General features: G+C 45.3%; 1 protein-coding gene across 18 annotated transcripts in view; it reads left to right on the forward strand.

The window, feature by feature from the left end:
• Window positions 1–19,382, forward strand: part of CALCR (calcitonin receptor) — a 250,005-nt gene that overhangs the window by 125,353 nt on the left and 105,270 nt on the right. The window contains exon 3 of one of the 18 annotated variants that reach the window (XM_084858830.1): window positions 1–8,635. This exon is cut by the window's left edge and continues 39,624 nt beyond it. The exons of the other annotated variants lie outside the window; for them this stretch is intronic. The gene's annotated coding sequence lies outside the window, so the exon portion shown is untranslated. Of the gene's footprint in view, window positions 8,636–19,382 lie in introns of those variants that run through there. 18 annotated transcript variants of the gene reach the window in all.

Raw genomic sequence — 19,382 nt, forward strand, 5'->3', positions numbered from 1 at the left:
TTTATTCCATACACACACATACAGAGAGAGAGAGGGTGTGTGTCTTTAAACCAGTACTCTAACCTTTGAGATCCAAGACTCACCTTTAACCCCAGCCTGCAACATTGGACCTACATTTAAATTTGTGCCATCTCTGTCTCTCTAGGGCAGGGGTGGGCAACATGCATCCCCGTGACCTTTTGGGGGCCTCTACATCACCTCTCAGCTGCCAAATTTGCCACAGAAATTCAGTGGCACAGCAGCCCAAAAGGGTTAATTTCCCCATGTATTAAAGGAAACCAAGCTGCAGTTGCCACTGAAATTTGCAGCGAAACAGGAGAAAAGTAGCCCATTTAGCAGCACAGCAGCAGCAGGGGGAGGGGCAGCCCCTAGTGGGTTCCAAGGGGGCGTTTGGCCCCTGGACCTGCAGAATTTGCTCATGCCGGTTCTAGGGTGACCAGACACAAAGGAAGATAGAGCCCTCATGCCTTCAGTAGTTGCATGAAAAAGGGAATTATAGCACAGGCAGCTTTTTGTGGAGGGATGAGAAAAGATATACCTGGTGACATTTCCTCTTCCATAAAACTAACTGTTAAAGATAAAGAGTCTGTGTCGTCCTTTGCATTTAATTCCTTTTTCTGTTTCTTTCTCACAGTACTCAAAACCAGAAACCAAAACCAAAAAATAAACGAAAGAAAATGGTGGTACTGCTGCCACCATGTGTAGAGGTGGAATGCTCTTGCAGATCCCAAAGCAGCTCTTGAAAACCAGTGCTTCACTAATATTTATATAATATTATTTACATTGGCACCTTACAAGTTCCGTAGGCAAAACAAACAGGTCCCTGTTCTCAAGCAGCTTACAATCTAAAATGTGGACAGAAACAACAGAGGGAGAGGCAAGAAGCTTGTGGACAAATGCATTTCATGTACTTAGTCAGCATTGGGAGTAAAAATTGAGAGGATAACCCAAAGGCAATGCAGAAAAGAAGGGTTTAGAGAAGGGTTTGAAGGAAGGGCAAGAGGCAATGCAATGTACATCTTTGGGGATGGAGTACCATGCAGAAGGGTCGGTACAGGAGACTGCATGGAGACTTGGAAACACCTCAAGATGTTCTCCCACCTGCATTCTTCTCATATATGGCTTGTTTCCTAACCTCAAAATCTTTGCCAGTAGAGCACATTCATTTCCTTCTTGACCCATCTTGAAAGCAAAGACGGTAAAAGGAAGGGAAGCACGCGAGTACTTCCAAGCATATGCTGAAAGCAAAGGCATTGAAGGTGCTCCCCTTTAATGCTGAACAGAAAAATAATAATAATAATAACAACAGCAATAATAATAATAACAGCAATAATAATGACAATAAAATGCCATTTTTTCTGAACTTCCCCTGTGCCTGCCTTGATGTACCTTGGCTACCACCTTAACCTGTATGACAGGGGTGTGTAGTGTTGATTTGTCTAATTTTGGTGTTTGCGTCTAGTCTCATCATTTTTAGCCTGGCCCAAATTGGCTGTCTGCAGTGAATTACAAATGGCAATTGCAAATTACCATATGCAAATAAAAATAGCTACTTTTTAAATCCCCTGGAGAGGTGGCAGCCTTAATTACTACTTTTAATTATTGCACAACTTTTAATTACTACACAACTTTTAATATTTAGTGTGCAAACAGCATGGTGGGACTTAACTTGGGACAAAACAGATCTTACATTCACTGCTTCTATATTATCATGTATGAGTGACTGCTGTAAGGTAGAATGAAGCCAAAATAAATCAAAGTATGTGAAGAAATTAGATCTGCAGGAAGAAGCAGCAAGAAGCCAAAAGGATTGATAGTTAATCCTTGGTACATTTACCAGCGCATGAGAAAAACCCCTTGCTATGATGAATTGCAGTCAATTCCCTCATTCTGTTTTTTTCCCCAAAAGTTGCCTTATGTTTCTCTGTGAAGCTCACTGAAAACCAGTATAGTGTAGTGGTAAGCTTGTTGGACTAGGACCAGAGAACTGTAGCTTCAATTTATTATTATTATTAATTTAATTTATATCCCACCTTACTTTCATCATGGAACTCAAGGTGGCTACTTGTGGTTCCCAGGTGGTCTCCCCTCCAAGCACTGACCAGACCCAGACCTTCTTAGCTTCAGCAAGGTAACTGTCTCATGTGCCTTCAGACCATGCCTGGGATATTTCAGTTTTGCACATGTCTAACAACAAGTCCATCCTGTCCTATTTTTTGCACCTACACACACACAAACTTTTAGCTCATTAAAATGTTCATTTAAATTGTAAGCATTCCCACATAACATACACATTTTTGTATGCATTTCCCCCCAAAATGCCCATTTTTATGTATGTTGTGTGAACCAAGAACTGCATCACAAAATTCAAAGAACTGCAATACAAAGGATAACAGCAGTTCTACCTGAGGCTAGGTCTTTGAGCAAGGCCAGATGCAAAGGCAGAAGCCAAGGCAGAAGCACAGCCTCAAGCTCAAGGCAAAGCTGGGAAGTACAACTAGGATTCACAGAGCATAACCCCTGTATTATTCCAGCCATAGATAGACTGGAACTGATGGCTTATGTAGCCTGATCTTCAGACTCCCATCCGCCCACACCCAGCTGCATACAGTAAGCCCAGTCATTCAGACTTGCATGCCCCTGTGGTGCTTTCCTACTCCTGAAGAGGCCTCCTACTCCTGAGGAGTCTTGTTTCTTTGAGCCCTCAAGCATGCACTTTGCTGAAGGGAAGCTGCCTACCCGTTACTTTTGATGCTCTCTAGAGTTGGGTGGTCACTCAGCTGCCTCCTCTGACTCCAGAGGTGAGGTACGTTCATCAGGAGCCCCATCTGTGGGTGCCTCAAGGACCACTGTTGTTGAAGGCCATGGTGTGGCTTCTTTGGAGGTGGGGGGTGAAGGGTGCCTATGCAAATGCTGGGGTGGGGTGGGGTGTCTCATGGAGTCTTCAGCCTCAGATTCTTCAAAAGAGGAGAAGAGGGCCTAGCCTTCTTGACAACAATATCCCAATCTGCATATTAGTCTGGGAAGTGCAGATTAGATCAGTTTGCTTAGAAATGTGGACTGAACTAAATTCTTCAGCATTCCTACTCACAAAGGCTGTTTGTGGATAAATGGGGGGGGTTCATCTCTGCTGTTCTGAACTCCTGTCTGAGTGGGATAGACTGGTGGCTTAACCTCAAAACCTCTGAGGTGAGGGATGAATGCATTGGCATTGTTATCTCCTGCTAAAGGAAAATAATTTCACAGCTCTTTGTAGCACATTTCCTAGATATAATATCTCAGTTTTAGAAGGCTATCCTGGGACCCAGAATAGAATCAGGGCTGAGATACCATTTGGGGGTTAATGTGTGCTTATTTTTACTGTGAGCTTTGATTGAATACATGTGTATAGTGAAACAGTTATCTAAACACTCCACCACAAACCCACAAATTTCTTGTGCCACAGTGTTTAGATGTCAGCTTCTGGAACACACATTCCAGGTTAAGCAAAATAATAATCATGGAATAACTATTATGGCCAGGGACTAGAGAGGTACTTTTAGGTGTGATCAAAGGTCTTTTTGGAATGGAATTTTTGGCTTCTTTTCTTTGAGTGGTAGGCACCCATGCCATATCATAAACAGCTTTGGAAACTTCCCTCAATTTCAGAAGAACAGTGCCATGTGAGGCTATTATTCAAGAATTACATAGCCAACTATTTCTTGGGCATGCCGAACAAGACACGCAGTTCTTTGGATCCTAGCTTAGAATTGTGTACGACCTAGTAAGTAGTGAAGTGTGTTTCATTCTCATTGAAACTGAACAAGAGTAGTGGATATTAAAAAGAGAAAACAAAGGAAATAATGAGAGTTCTGTATGTTTTTTCATTTAGTTCTAGCGGACACTTGAGGAATTTGATGTTTTCAGATTCTGTTATGTACTGACCTGATCTACACCATCTGGACCAGTAGGCAGATGGGAATGAAACTCTCAACTGGGTTTTCTAATTCTCGAAATGTTGCAATAAAAATTATCTCCAAATGTTGCTCAAAAATGTTCAAAATATGTTTAGAATTGCATATTTGGAGATAAATTATATATATATATACACACACACACACACACACATACATACATACACACACACACACATACACACACACACACACACACACACACATATATATAATGTATATTCCCCAAATATGCATGCAAATATGCATTTAAATACTACATTTGTGTGTGTGCATATGTGTATAATGCAAATTTTTGTGCAGATTTTTTTTAAGATTGCAGGTTAAAGTAAAAATGGGTCAGAATGGACTTATGAGTATACACATGGATGGTACACAGACTGAAAATAGAGTAAACCGTCCATTTCAATTTATATCCTGCCTTTCTACAAGCACATCCAAGGTAGTTTACATAAAACAGAAAAAAGATGCCTTAAAATCAACATAAAATCAGCAACGATCAAAACAAGCAGTTAGTAGTAGCAGCAAACAGTCACATAACAAATCAAAATCCTCAAAAAGCCCCCTTCAGTGAATTTGTCTTCACTGCCTATCTCAAAGAAAGTAATGAGGAGACCAGGTGTGCTTCTATCAAGAGGTAATTCCATATCCTGGGTACCATAACCAAAAGGTCCCTCCCCCTGTTACCTGTCCCACCTTACCTCAGCCAATGCCAGGACCCAAAGGAGGGTCTCTGCAATGAAATAAGAACATAAGAAGAGCCATGCTGGATCAGACCAAAGGCCTAACTAGTCAACCATTCTGTTCATACAGTGGCCAACAAGATGCCTTTGGGAAGCCTTCAAGCAGTAGGATAGCAGCCTCCTGCTTGTGTTCCTTATCAATTAGTATTCAAGTGTCGTACTCACTCTGATACTGGAGATAATGTCTAGTCATCATGACCAGTAGCCATTGATAACTGGTAGCCATTAGTAGCCATTGAAGGGCTCAGGCAGGTTCATAAGGTGAGATGTGATTGCTGAGAAAGTGGGTGGTGAGGGAGAACTAGCCCTCACTGCATCAAAACAAAAATGAAAGAATTCGGGGGGGGGGGAGTTCTTTATTTGTGCCACATGTTTGGATCAAGAAAGAATGCATTGAAGATCACTGGAAGCTTGTTGCAAATGGCTGCAAAGCCAGCTGATAGTTGCACAACATGTATGAAAGCAACATAATCCCCCCCCCAAAGCAATTCTATTAACTATAACCGTGTCAGAGATCCATGCAACTTGGTTTCCCCGTTGCAATCGCTATGGCTCAAGGTACAGGGCAAAGGGTTCAGAAGACTCCTGATCTAATCCATCCCAGGGTATCCAAGACAAGGGTTCTAGAAAGAGACCTAAACAGATCCATAGATATAGAGGTTTAGTCCAACCTTGAATCTTCATAGGTTCATAGCACTTTGAGCTATGGAATTTGCTATCTCAAGATGTAGTGATGGCCACCAGTTTGGATGGCTTTAAAGGGAGATAGATAATTTCCTGGAGGATAAGGCTATCAATGGCTACTAGTCTCAATGGCTATGTGCTTCTTCCAGTACCAGGGGCAGTAAGCCTATGTACACTAGTTGCTGGGGAACATGGGCAGGAGGGTGCTGTTGCATTCATGTCCTGCTTGTGGCTTTCTGGTCAACAGCTGGTTGGCTGCTGTGTGAACAGAATGCTGGACTAGATGGGCCCTTGCTCTGATCCGGCATGGCTCGTCTTATGTTCTTATGTAACCACACTACATGGGTCAAGGCCTTTCAAATCCAAGAGTCAAGACAAGTTCTAGAATAAGACCAGAGTAATCCCACAGAGAGAGAGAGATTTTGATGACCAATCCATAGCTTCCACTTTGGTATCTCCACACTACTTGGGTCCAAATCCATAGCAAAGAAGAATTCAAGGTCTATGAAAAGTATAACAGTACGTTTTCATGGCAGGTTCTTAACAATACAAAGTTCAAAAAGACAAGAGTCCAAATTGTTTGGAGAGTCCATGTGAAAAGTGCCTCAAGAGGCTCAGATGGTAGTTAATCCAAACAGAGAGGATTTGGGGCAGTGAAGATGAGAATGTTCCTAGCAGAGGCTCCCAGCCTGGGCATCTGCTTAAAAGGAAAGATGTGGCTGCAATAGTCCCCCTCCTGAATAACCAACTGATAAGGGATTTTAACCTATCAATAGGCCCGTGTTCAAACAGGGTGTCTCCGTTCTGCCCTTCAGGGGTGACACTTGAACCTGTGTGACACCTCCAACCCCCACCCTACCCCACCCCTTCTGTTAGATTCTCACAGGGAGGCTGCCAGCGTCCTTCCCTGTCAAGGCCAAAGCCAGCAGCTGGACGAGAGTAACTCCCACTTGCTTTCCTCTGAAAACATTGACAGAGAGAAGCTCACACTGATTCTGACCTTCCACAGGCTGAATAAGCCCAAATCCTTCCGGACCACTTCTAATCAGATTCTGGCTATAAACCATAAAGTTCACTACAGCACTGAAGCTGGGCCACAACAGTTGTCGAACAACAATATTTTTGTCACACCACTGGTGTTTTTGAAAGCTCAATAAGAATAGCAGAAGCAATGCCATTAGAACATTTGTGCATCCCATTTTAGGGAACAGAAGCCACTTTGGCATGCATCACACATACTGCATGCATACAAATAGTAGATTTTGCAGTCAGGATCAAAGTTGCTTAATGCAGTGAGCCACACCCTCAACTGCTTCTACGTGTCCAGCTTGGATGATTCATCCCAGCTCTAAATTTAGGTCTTTTGGAAAATATGCGTGTAACTCACTGTTAAGGATTCCTGCGCCTTTCATGATTCATGGACACAGAGAATAGCACCACACATTTTACAAAATGTATAAAGATGGCAACATACTAAATTATCCACTGAGGGGGTTTTGGTTCTCATGTGATCTGTAGTTTTGGAATGTATGCAAATGAAGCCTTTCATGGCCAACTTCATATCTTGTTCACATTTTGGACTACAGCAGGGGTGGGCAGAAGGTAGGTCTCCAGATTTTTGGACTTCAACCCCCAGAAGGCCCTGACAGCATGGCAATGGTCAGGAATGCTGGCAGTTGAATCCAAAACATGTGGAGATCTACTTTCTGCCCACCCCTGGACTACAGTATACCAGAATTAGAGAGCAAAACACTGACTCATTATCAGGCACTCAGGCCCAAGGGCAGGGAAGTACCTTGGGGCCAACAGGCAGATGACAGTAATCAGGCAGGCCATAGGAAGACCAGTGGTGGCTTTCCTCAACAACGTTTTCCAGACACAGAGAATGTAGCAGATCTGGGAGCCTCATATAAGACAGTGGTGTAGGACTGGTGTCTGGTGTCGCCTTATTCTCTGGCCAGGAGAATTATGGGCTGATGTATGAGTTTCCTTGTTTAAATTGTGTTCAGCGCCCTCCTTCCCCTAGCAGCTCCAGTGGTCCAAAAAGTAGGGTGCTGGTGCCTAATCTATAGGGCTTCCAGTTTAGGTTCCATGGCATCTAATATTCATGAATAATGACATTCCCCAGGAAATTCAAGTGTAGTTCTTGGGCAGCTAGAAAAAGCAAATGGAATTTCACAGGGAAAATCCTAAAGTGTTTTTGCACTAAACGAAAAGCATTGTTGAAACTCTCCATGTGTAAATGTTGTTAACATGGGATAGAAAATGGGAGTCCTTTTAAAACTGAGTGTATATATTATATTTGATTTACACATGCAGAAACAGAGGAAGGGGGAAGGATTTAAAAGCCATCGAACAGCTTTCTATTTTCTAGCAGTGGAGCAGAGACTAGCTTTTGACAGGAAGAAATACAGGAAACCAAACTGGGGAGAGGAAGAGACAGGAGGAATTGAGGCAGTGGTGAGGGGAGAGGGAGAGCTTTGCGGCGAGCAGGGGAGATTATGGAATTGGGGAGGGGGGTGAGAGAGGAAGAAATGGTGACAGTAGGGGCAGTGAGACTACCAGGAAGCAGTCAGCAGTGGTGTGGGGGATTGAAACCCTGTTCAGGCATTCACCTGTGCGCGTGACAGCTTAAAGTGGGTAGAGCATACCACCCTCTACATCCCAGGTGCACTGGCCCCACCCCTCTCAGTTCAGACCTCGCCATGTTGAATTTGAACATGAGTAGAATTCTCCACACAGTCAGGAACCCTGGTAAGGCGTGGTCCGCAATCATGCAGAGAGTTCTACTCGTGATCAAGTGAATGTGAATAGAACTCTCTTTCAGACCTTGCTGATTCAACACGTTTAGGTCTGAACTGAGGGGGGTGCGGTCAGAGTGCACAGCCCCCTCTCTCTGCCCACTTTAAGCCCTCAGGCCTTCAGGCAAACACCTGAACAGGGTGTAAGAAATAGTAGTGAGGTGGTTTAGGGATGTACGAAAGTCAATTACCTGTAATGAAATTTGATTCGCGGTGGGGGGGAGGCACTCCGTCCCTCCCCCTGAAATTCTGGCTGGGGGGCGAGGTGCTCCGTCCCTCCCCCCCAAAATTCTGGCCGGGGGGGGAGGCGCTCCGTCCCTCCACCCCCGAATCCTGGCCGGCTGGGCCGCAAATGGTGGCGGCCTTGGCCACTGCCGTTTGCGTCCCTGCAGTCAGCCGTGATAGGCTACGTAAATGTTAGCATAGCCTGTCACGGCTGAGTAAAAAAAAAAAACGCCGTGTGTACGCAAATGGCGGCGCCCATGGGCGCCGCCATTTGCGTTCCTTATTTTGGCACGTCTAGTCTATGTAAACATTTACACAGACTACGGCGAAAATAAGGGGAACGCAAATAGCGTAGCATCTATGCTATTTGCGCTCCCCTTATTTTCGCCGTAGTCTACGTAAATGTTTACGTAGACTAGACGTGCCAAAATAAGGAACGCAAATGGCGGCGCCCATAGGCGCCGCCATTTGCGTACGTGCAGTTGTGTTTTTTTTACTCAGCTGTGATAGGCTACGTAAACATTTACGTAGCCTATCACGGTATTTTTAAAAAATCTAGCCGTGATAGGCTACGTAAATCTTTACGTAGCCTATCACATTTTTTTTTGTTTTTTTTACTGGAAATGGCGGCGGTGGCAGCCGGTCGGAAGACCTGCCGCCGCCGCCGAACCACCGCCGGAGCCGCCACCGCCAGGGGGATTCACCCAAGGTAAGTCCTGTCCCGGTGGGGGGCGGGGGGGGCAGACCGTTTCACCACCAATTTTGGGGGGCCGAATGCGCTGGCATTCGGCCTCCCCAAGATTCGTGGCAAAATTCTCTGACATCCCTAGTGCTGATAGATTTGTCTCTCAAGGACGTGAACAATTTAGCATATTGCTCTTAGGCTAGGGCAAGGGCAGGCGACCTTTAGCCCTCCAGATGTTGTTGGACTGCAACTTCCATCATCCCTCACCATTGGCTATGCTGGTTAGGGCTGATGGGAGTTGCAGTCCAACAACATCTGGAGGGCCACAAGTCATCCATCCCTGGGCAAGATAATTCAGGCACCACTGACATACAATCTGATATCTTTGGTTTCATGCTCTTGAAATTATTTGTAGGAGGGTCTTTGCTAATATTTCTGTGATGATTCCATGGAATTCAGTAGACATTTGGCAGAGCAAAATAAACAAAAAAGCTGACTAATAGCAGCTCTTAGGGCCAAAAGCAACAGGCCTCAGAATGGTAAGGAACATGGAAGAATCATAGGCATACTGAGTTTGTTCATTCTGATGCTAGACTTCCTTTTACACCCAGTTTGTTTAATCGTTGTCCCCCTACTGACTTGCTGCCCAGGCAGTGCTACTTACTAATAGCACTAATCAATGTGTTACTGCTGGATTTAAATTCTTCCAGAGTGCCCAGGGCTGCAATGGGAAATAGTTATACACAGTTGTTATTTCGAGCTAAATCCTCACTTTGGCTGTACTACTTCCACTGGCTGCTTGTAAATACACCTTCATTTACTACATACTCACACAACACACTACATTTCCTAGTAAAAACATACCACTTCTTGTGATTTGATCTCAGTGCAATCAGGCATCTTAAGATGAGCTAACAAGCCTTGTTGATGTCCTACTCCAACTAATACAGATGAAAACTAAGCCAGAAGAAGTCATGGCTTTAACAATACCACTTCTCTAAATACTGTTAAAATTAGCTTTCTAATTCTGCCTCTGGGAAATTGAGTTGAATTAAGGAAATCCTTCGATAGCCAGTAAAAAAAATCAACCTTCTTCCCTATCTTTTAGTAGAGATGAAAGCAAAAACTCTTAATTGGAACAACACATCAGAGATCTATGGACCTATGGATCTATGGTCCAGTCACTAGGAATTAAGATGTGCTTATTCTCAGAGCTTTGATCTAGCATGACAGCAGCAATTCCCAGTTTCAATTAAAACAAAATCATGACTTTGATAAACACTCCATTAAACATTTTTTACAACTCCTGACAGAACCCATTCCATTAATTTTTGAATTGCACAGGCAGAAAAACGTATGACGCTCTAGGATTAAGATTAACCATTTAATTAAAAACATTGATTTAAAAAAATTGCAGGCAAAGATCTAGTTTTGTTCATTTGCTTTAAATTGTCTGTCAGGAAATATTCTAAATGAAGGTAATTATTTTCCAAACTATAGTGAAAGTTGATCTTACTCTATTTGCAGTTGTGAGCTTTACTCTCCGAATCTACTTTTGAGGCAACCCTCTTGACACCATGTCTATCCTATTATGGGACAGGTTCTTTAACAACCCAATCCCAAACTAATTTACTTCCAAGTAAGTTCCAGTGAAACCAGTATTCCTGTGGTTTGGGATGAGAAGTCGCCAGGGTTCAGCCCTGCCCAGACCTGGATTGTGGGGTCTCTTCAGAGGAGCAGGACCCCTCCAGCAGAACCCCACCCCACCAGAGACCCTAAGGAGCAATCAGATCCAGACATCTCTGCCTCAGGACCAGAGGTCTCCATTCCAGTTGCCTGGGTTCCTGGCTGGCTCTAAGGACCTCCCCCCCCCATCACACCTGAGAGCCACAAGAGCAGAAGAGCTTTAGCCAGCTAGACGCATGTGAGTCTGTTCAGGAGAAGGGCAGTGGAGGCTGGTGGCTCCAATGTCAGTGGGGTGGTGAATCCACTCGGGGTTTCAGTCAGAACCAGTCAGAATTCTGAAGGAACAATCGAAGGTGCAAAGCCTTGACATTTAAAATTTACAGAAGGGAAGAGCCATAGCTCAGTGGTAGAGCATATGCTCTGCAGGTCCCAGGTATGCAAAGCACCTTAGATAGCTTCTTCAAAGTTCTGACTGGTTCTGACTGAAACCCCGAGCGGATCCACAGCCCCACTGACATTTGAGCCACTGTACAGATCAGAGCCTGGCTCAGAGCCAGGAAGGAGTGGAGCCTTTAGCTCCTATATAAGCGGTCAATCTGAACTTGAACCACTGCTGAAGCAACAGTGCCCTTAGAGCTCCAAGTTCCAGTGTAAAGCCTCCTGAACAGGGCAAATGAACAGCAATGCTCATTTTAAATCAGACACCATGAAGGCTGTTGTTATCCCTGCTCACTCATCCCAGTGGTGGGAAGTTGCTTGTCTGTAGCACCCAGCTATGTGGAGAACTTTGCTTGCCTCTGCAACCGTAACCTCCCATTTTAGGTGCCTTATGGCAGCATGGTTCGAACGGGGCAGGTCATTAGTGGCTTGCCAGACTGAGGCAACTTCCATGCAGCCTGATTTAAAGAGTAGGGGCCTGTTTGTAAGGGGAGGAGCCATAGGTAAGTGGCAAAGCACCTGCTTTGCATGCAGAAAGTCCCAGGTTCAATCCCCGGTATCTCCAGGTAGGGTTAGGAAAGATTCCGGCCTGAAAACCTGGAGAGCTGCTGCCAGCCAGAGACAACAATACTGGGCTAGGTGGACCCAGGGTCTGACTCTGTGTAAGGCAACTTCCTTGGTTCCTATGTGTGTAACTGCTCTCAGCCTTGAGAACCAGATGTTGCTGGACTGTCCCTCAGTGAGTTGTGAAAAGTGCCAAAGAAACCACATGAACCTACCTAAAACGTACATTTGTTCCCTCTTGAGTTGATTCAGGGCTACTTGACCTGGTCACTTTGGAGTTTGCATTCCTAATCAACTTACTAAAGCAACACCCTGAACACAGTGGCACTTCTCAGTAAACATGTATTTGTGCTGTTGACTTTTTAACCCATGTCTGGAAAGTCCAATAGACACACAAATGCTCCTTTTTCTAGAGGTAGCCCTCCGTTCACTTTAATGGAGGGACTAGCGGTGGCTGGAGAGGTGCTGTGCTGAGCAAGCCCTGTGCTGCTCTATCAGCCCCCACCCTTCTGTTGCTGCCTCATAATATCTACCAGTAAGGAATATCCCACCCCCACATGCCCAGTGCTGGCTCCAGGTTTTTGAGAGCCCTTGGGCAAGGCACCCCCAATGGGTCCCTTCCCTCATTGAGTCTACTTTCCCACCACTGTTGTCATCAGCTGCTATCGTTCCTCATCCTCCTTTCTCATCATTGCTACCAGTTGCATGCTTGACAGGCAGAGAGCCAGTGAACAAGCAGGCAGTTGCATCTAACTGCTCCTTCTCACCACCACTGTTGTCTGGGCCAGAATGAGAAGCAGGTGAACAAGCCAGTTACTATGGTGAAGACGATGAGCAACTCTAGTGGACCCCTACTGGGGTGTGGTGCCCAACCATGCCTACCCTTGACGCCAGCCCTGGACATGCCTCCGTGCCCACTCTGATGGCAGCTAACATCCCCCCAGCTACGTTGCGTGCTGTCCTCTACTTTTAACATTTTAATATTTTACCGTTTTTAAATTGTTTTTATTATGTCAAGGTTTTATTGTTTTAAGTTGTTATATACCACCTTGAATACTCAGCTTGCTGGGGGAAAAGTAGTTAGGACTGGGGAAGGCAATGGCAAACCACCCCACTATACAGTCTGCCAGGAAAACGCCAAGGAAAAACAGCGTCCCTCTAGGGGTCAGTAATGACTCGGTGCTTGCACAAGAGGAACCTTTCCTTTCCATACCACCTTGATGGCCTTTTAGCAAATAAGGCAGTATATAAATTTTAATAGTAGCAATATGGAGGAGGAGGAGGAGGAGGAGGAGAAATACCTCTTCTGAGGCAAGAAAGAGAGCCCAGTCACGCAGGAACTCTTTGTATACATTGCTGAGTACATCTGACTCAAGACTAAGTGATGGTCTTTTCTGCTTCAGTGTTACAAAAAATATATAGAAGAATTTCACACGTAGCAGCTCAGGTGGACACATCCATTCAAAGTTAAGCACTTTTTAAAGTCCCATTGATTTTCTCTGGGAGTGTTATGCATGTACTTAATCCTGTCCCACAAATCATTGAGGCTTCCAAGTGGTTAATGCTGGCTGGACCATGTGCAGCCCCAGAACTGGTTATAAAGTGTTAAGAACTATTATTGTGATTTAATTTAATAGTATCTTCTAAAGGCTTAATAACTAAACATTAACTGCTGTAAAAATTAAGTATGTGGAACCTACTGCTTTAAAGTCATAAAAATGTACATTACTAGACTATTTCACTGCACCAGCAATCTTAAATAGCATATAGCACAGCCGATTCTAAAACTAAAAGTAGCACCATACCTGGGCAGCTTACTTCCTAGCTAGTGAAAATACATTCTTTGGTTAAAACATGACACAGGCTACAATCCTAAGCTCACTTACTAGGGAGTAAGCCACATTGGACACAGTGGGACTTACTTCTGAGTAACCTGGCATAGGATTGCACTGTCAGTCATTCTGAGACTGTGCACAGTTAATATACATCATAGATCCATAATCACTTGGATCTAACATTTGTTAGATCCAAGTGACTATGGTGGGCTATAGCTTGTGATTCATGAGTAGCTTCCTGAGCAATAATTTTCATGACAACATTGATCCAAGTGCAAGTGATGTATAAATAACAGAGCTGTGATAATACAGAGCAGAGCCAGGTTGGAAGCTTCTTTTGGAACTGCACATACTAAAGGCAAATGGACAACCACTCTCTACACTGCATGCCCACTGAGATTCTTGTAATATGAGTGTCCCATGATCAAAACATAGGAGAGTTCTGGGATCCACATTGGCCTAAATCAGGGGTAAAGACTGAGGAGCCTTTTTTCTCCCGTTGAAGGCCACATTACTTCAGGCCTAATCTGCCGGGGGCCGCATGTTGGTGGTGGATAGGGCCTAGAGTGCTCATATACCCTCTTTAAAGAGAACAGTCCTCTGTTTGAAGGGATGTCCTCTCCAAACCCAGGTTAAAAATAAAGAACCCTAAGAAGGGAGAACTGTGGCCTTGAAGTTGTCCATCCACAGTTAGTACCTGGACAGCAGACTGAACAAACAGGCACACAACTCACCTAGTCACACTCTTCCCCATTATGGTGAGATGTACTGTATTTCTATTTCTGTTATAAGAATTATTTCTACATTTCCATTTCAATTATAAGAATTATTTCTATATTTCCACTTATATATAAAAATTAGCATATGCAAATTTATATGTATAAATTAGCATATGCAGATTTTGTGTCCTCTTTTTTGATGATGCACTTCTTTTTTGGTGAGACATAAGTAGCAATGCTAGCAGGGCCAGAACCAAAAGTGGATGGAGCCATCCTCCTTTCTTTCTCTCAACCTCTCTCCCCGCCCTTCTCTTTCTTTCTTTCTTTCTTTCTTTCTTTCTTTCTTTCTTTCTCTCTTTCTCTCTTTCTCTCTCTCTCTCTTTCCGACACCCCCTTCTCTCTAGGGATGTACGAAACCCCCCTTACCTGGCTCCACTGGGTTCCACTGGGGGGGAGGTGCTCCGTCCCTCCCCCCGGAATCCTCACCGGTGGGGAGGCGCTCTGTGCCTCCCCCCCGGAATCCTGGCCGGCCAGCTCCACTCCGTGGGGATTGCGCGGAGCTGCCAGCCGGCTCCGTCAGCAGCCAGATATCTGGCCGCTGGCTAGCAGGGACACAAATGGTGGTGGCTGTAGCCGCCATTTGCATCCCTGTATTCAGCCGTGATAGGCTACGTAAAGACTTACATAGCCTATCACGTCTGGGTTAAAAAAAAAAAAAACGGGTACGCAATTTTTTTTTTTTAAACCAGACGTGATCCCCCCCCCCCATTTGTGATAGGCTACGTAAGTCTTTACGTAGCCTATCACAAATGGGGGGGGGGAATCACGTCTGGGTTAAAAAAAAAAAAAGCGCCGCCACCATTTGCGTGGCGATATCCAGCCGCTGGCTAGCAGGGACGCAAATGGTGGTGGCTGTAGCCGCCATTTGCATCCCTGTATTCAGCCGTGATAGGCTACGTAAAGACTTACATAGCCTATCACGTCTGGGTTAAAAAAAAAAAAACGGGTACGCAATTTTTTTTTTTTAAACCAGACGTGATCCCCCCCCCCCCATTCGTGATAGGCTACATCAAGACTTACTTGATGGACGTGTGACGCCGACGCAGAGAGCGGCGCCAAATGGAGGGCATGGAAAGGAGGCGTAGTGCCCGGTTGGCATGCAAACAACGGTTGCGCCCAGAGGATCCAAGGGAAAAGGGGAGGGACTCTCCCTAGCCCTTAAGTTCAGGGGTCTGCCAGTGATTCCCTTTCAAACGGGGACCAACTGTTCCAACTTAGGGCATAGGTACTCTGCTGCTCATATCTAGTTACGTAAAGACTTACGTAGCCTATCACAAATGGGGGGGAGGAATCACGTCTGGGTTAAAAAAAAAAAAGCGCCGCCACCATTTGCGTGGCGATATCCAGCCGCTGGCTAGCAGGGACGCAAATGGCGGTGGCTGTAGCCGCCATTTGCGTCCCTGTATTCAGCCGTGATAGGCTATGTAAAGACTTACGTAGCCTATCACATCTGGGTTAAAAAAAAAAAAGGGTACGCAAATGGCTGCGGCTGTGGCCGCCACCATTTGCGTTCCCTATTTTTGGTTGTCTTAGTCTATGTAAATATTTACGTAGACTAAGATGGCGAAAATAAGGGGGACTGCAAATAGCGTAGCGGACGCTATTTGCGTTCCCCTTTATTTTTACTGTCTTAGTCTACGTAAATATTTACATAGACTAAGACGGCGAAAATAAGGGGGAATGCAAATAGCGTCTGCTAAGCTAGTTGCATTCCGATGTCAGGGTGGACACTGAGCCCATAGAATCCCAGAGTAGTTCTGATTCTGAGGAAGAGGAGTCGCTCCTGGGAGAAGAGCGCGCTCATCTTTCCCAGGGCCAACAGCTGATGGAGATTCCTCCCACTGGCATTCCTAGCTTAGATAGCAGTCCTGGGAGTGACAGAGTGTGGGAAGCAGACTTGATGGACGTGTGACGCCGACGCAGAGAGCGGCGCCAAATGGAGGGCATGGAAAGGAGGCGTAGTGCCCGGTTGGCATGCAAACAACGGTTGCGCCCAGAGGATCCAAGGGAAAAGGGGAGGGACTCTCCCTAGCCCTTAAGTTCAGGGGTCTGCCAGTGATTCCCTTTCAAACGGGGACCAACTGTTCCAACTTAGGGCATAGGTACTCTGCTGCTCATATCTAGTTGCTAACAGTAGAGTTGTTAAGTTGTAAAAAAGGAATAAAGCTTTGAAAATAATCCCTTTGTCTGTGTCTGGACTTGGCTACTGGATTAGACTGAGGGAGGCCTCCAAGGAGCCCTTGACATCCCCCTTAGTTTCGCCGTCTTAGTCTATGTAAATATTTACATAGACTAAGACAACTAAAAATAGGGAATGCAAATGGTGGCGGCACTTTTTTTTTTTTTAACCCAGACGTGATTCTCCCCCCCATTCGTGATCGGCTACATAAAGACTTACGTAGCCGATCACGAATGGGGGGGGGGGAAGACTGCAAATGGTGGCGGAGGCAGCCGGTCAGAAGACCAGCCACCGCCTCCACCGAAGCTGCCGCTGGAGCCGCCGCCATCCGGAACATCCGCCCCAGGTAAGTCCCATCCTGAGGGGGATCTGCGGGAGGCGAGGGGGGTGGCAGGCCGTTCCACCATGGAGTTCGGGGGGCCGAATGCACTGGCATTCGGCCTCACCGAGATCCGTGGCGGAATTCTCTGACATCCCTACTTCTCTCTCCCTCTCTCCACTGCCCAGAGGGTCGCTTGGGGCGGGACAGATCACTCTTGCCAGAGGTCTGAATTGATTGCTTGAAGAGGGCATTTGAAATTAAGCCAAGGACCACTTGAAATTGAGACAAGGGTTGTATGTCGCTGTAGGACCGCAGCTTGCCGAACCCTGGCCTACGTAGTCCAATTAAGTAGCTTTGTACTTGTCCACCGCAGTCTTCAATAATTACTCTTCAGATGGTGGGTTGTAAGCCATAACTGGGTTGTGAGCTGGCCATAAGATGCACATGCAGCATCATGGCTATTTCGGGACCAGGCAGAAAGAGTGGAAAAGAGGGTGACAGGGAGATGCTGACAGAGAAAAAGAAGGAGAAAGGGAGGGAAGAGGGAGAAAGAAATGCATCTAGGAGATAGGTACGGAAGCAGATATTATTTTTACCTTCATTAGATTATCTGGGGGGAAAGGTATTAAAAATGTTAGTGGGCATTTCCTCAGAATCTAAGCAATGTATCATTTGCAACAAGGGCAAGCCAACCTATTCTCACTATGGTTAAATGGTTGAGCAGTTGGAACTAACTGTCCCACATTGTAAAAGGCTGCTTAGCAGGCATGGAGATGGAGACAAAAGGATGAGTGATCTTGGCTCCTGATACCCCATGATAGGTTTTCTGGCAGACCAGGACCCCTGCCCCAATATTCATTTATCCCGAGCACAAGCAACAGCAATGCAAGCCAATAACCTTTTATCCCTGCAAAATAGTTCCCAGCTTTGAACAAACAAAAGTATCAGTAAATAAATATGCATGAGTAAATTTGAGGGGGAAAACAGAAGAAGGGTTCCCCCCACACACATCTATTTGTTCCCTTTTGTCATTGTTATGGTTTGATTCTCTTCAGTCACTGATCTAGATACTATGTGGATGACTTTTATATGGCTCCTCTGTACATCACCCCAGGTCTCATTTTCTGATTTGGGGAGGATTATGCCCTCATCCTGACTCTTACCACCATCCATTAAAAAATGTTTCATAACCCACAAGGCAGTCTGCCTCAACCTGGTGTCCTCCAGATGTATTGGACTACAACTCGCAGCATGGCCCAGCCAGCACTGGGAATGCTGGGAGTAATAGTTCAAAACATTTGGACTGCATCTCGTTGGCCGCATGTGCAGCAAGCATGAGATTCACAACCCTCATGCATTCCCGTCTTCCTTCATGCATACCAGTCTTCCATACCTCTCTTATGGGGAGGGGATCTTGGGCCACATATCTCACTATGTGTGTGGCGGCCCTTCTCACATTCATCTAATGCATGACACCCAGCCAGGGCATGTGGCCAGTCGATGTGTTGGTGGTGGGCACATGGCTAGCCTACATGGCCCTATCACATGTTGGACAAACGCATGAGGAGAGCCCTGTGTCATCTCCAATTTCAAAGTAAAGCAAATGAAGCAGTCATCAGAGACACAGGAGAAAGAAACACTAAATGGAGCCCCAGCAGAAAGATCAAGAGTTTCAAAATACACTTTACGCCAGAAGTTTCTTAGTTGTATTATTTATTGTAACTGCTCAAAGTCTCTGTGAGAAAAGTGGGGTAGACATTTTCAAAATGTAAAATAAGGGCACCATCCTATGCATGTCTAGACAGAAAAAAGTCCTTCAAGTCCCAGCATGCCCCAACCATTATAGGACTCTTTTCTGTCTAGACATACATAGAATTGTGACTGAAATAAACTTGCTGTGGCTAGGGTGTAGGACTTTTGTGAAGAGGACCACCTCTTCCTCCCTCACCCTCTTCCCCAAGCTAAAAGGACATGACAGTTTCTTATGTCCCTCTTGGGGACTGTGATTGAAAAGTTATAAGAAATGCTTTGGGGAGTTCTTCTACGTATCTAATGGCTGACTACTGCATAGATAAATGTGCAGAAAGCTTGATAGGGCTGATTCTGATGAGGCAGCTCTCTGTCCTACCTTTGCTGTCACTTTGTCAGACAGGCACAGGAATAGAGGGGTCCCTCATGCATCACCAGAAAAAGGGAAATATATCACCAGAAAAGAGGACACAGATTTGTGTAAAATTTGTATAGATTAATTTTTATGTATAAATGGAAATTTAGAAATAATGATTAGAATTTAAATTAAAATACAGTACATCTCACCATAATGGGGAAGACTGTGACCAGGTGACCTGTGGTGTGCTCACCTGCTGCCCAGGTAATGTTGATGGGTGACTTCAAGGCTCCTGGGCGCTCCCTTCTCATGGTACTTTATCTTTAAACAAGACTTAGACTGGACCACCCTCCAAATAGAGGATGCCTTCAAACAGAGGAC

This window comes from Heloderma suspectum, chromosome 5 (assembly GCF_057233095.1).
Source record: "Heloderma suspectum isolate Gila_16-S chromosome 5, 16-S_ref, whole genome shotgun sequence".
Taxonomy (NCBI): Eukaryota; Metazoa; Chordata; class Lepidosauria; order Squamata; family Helodermatidae; genus Heloderma; species Heloderma suspectum.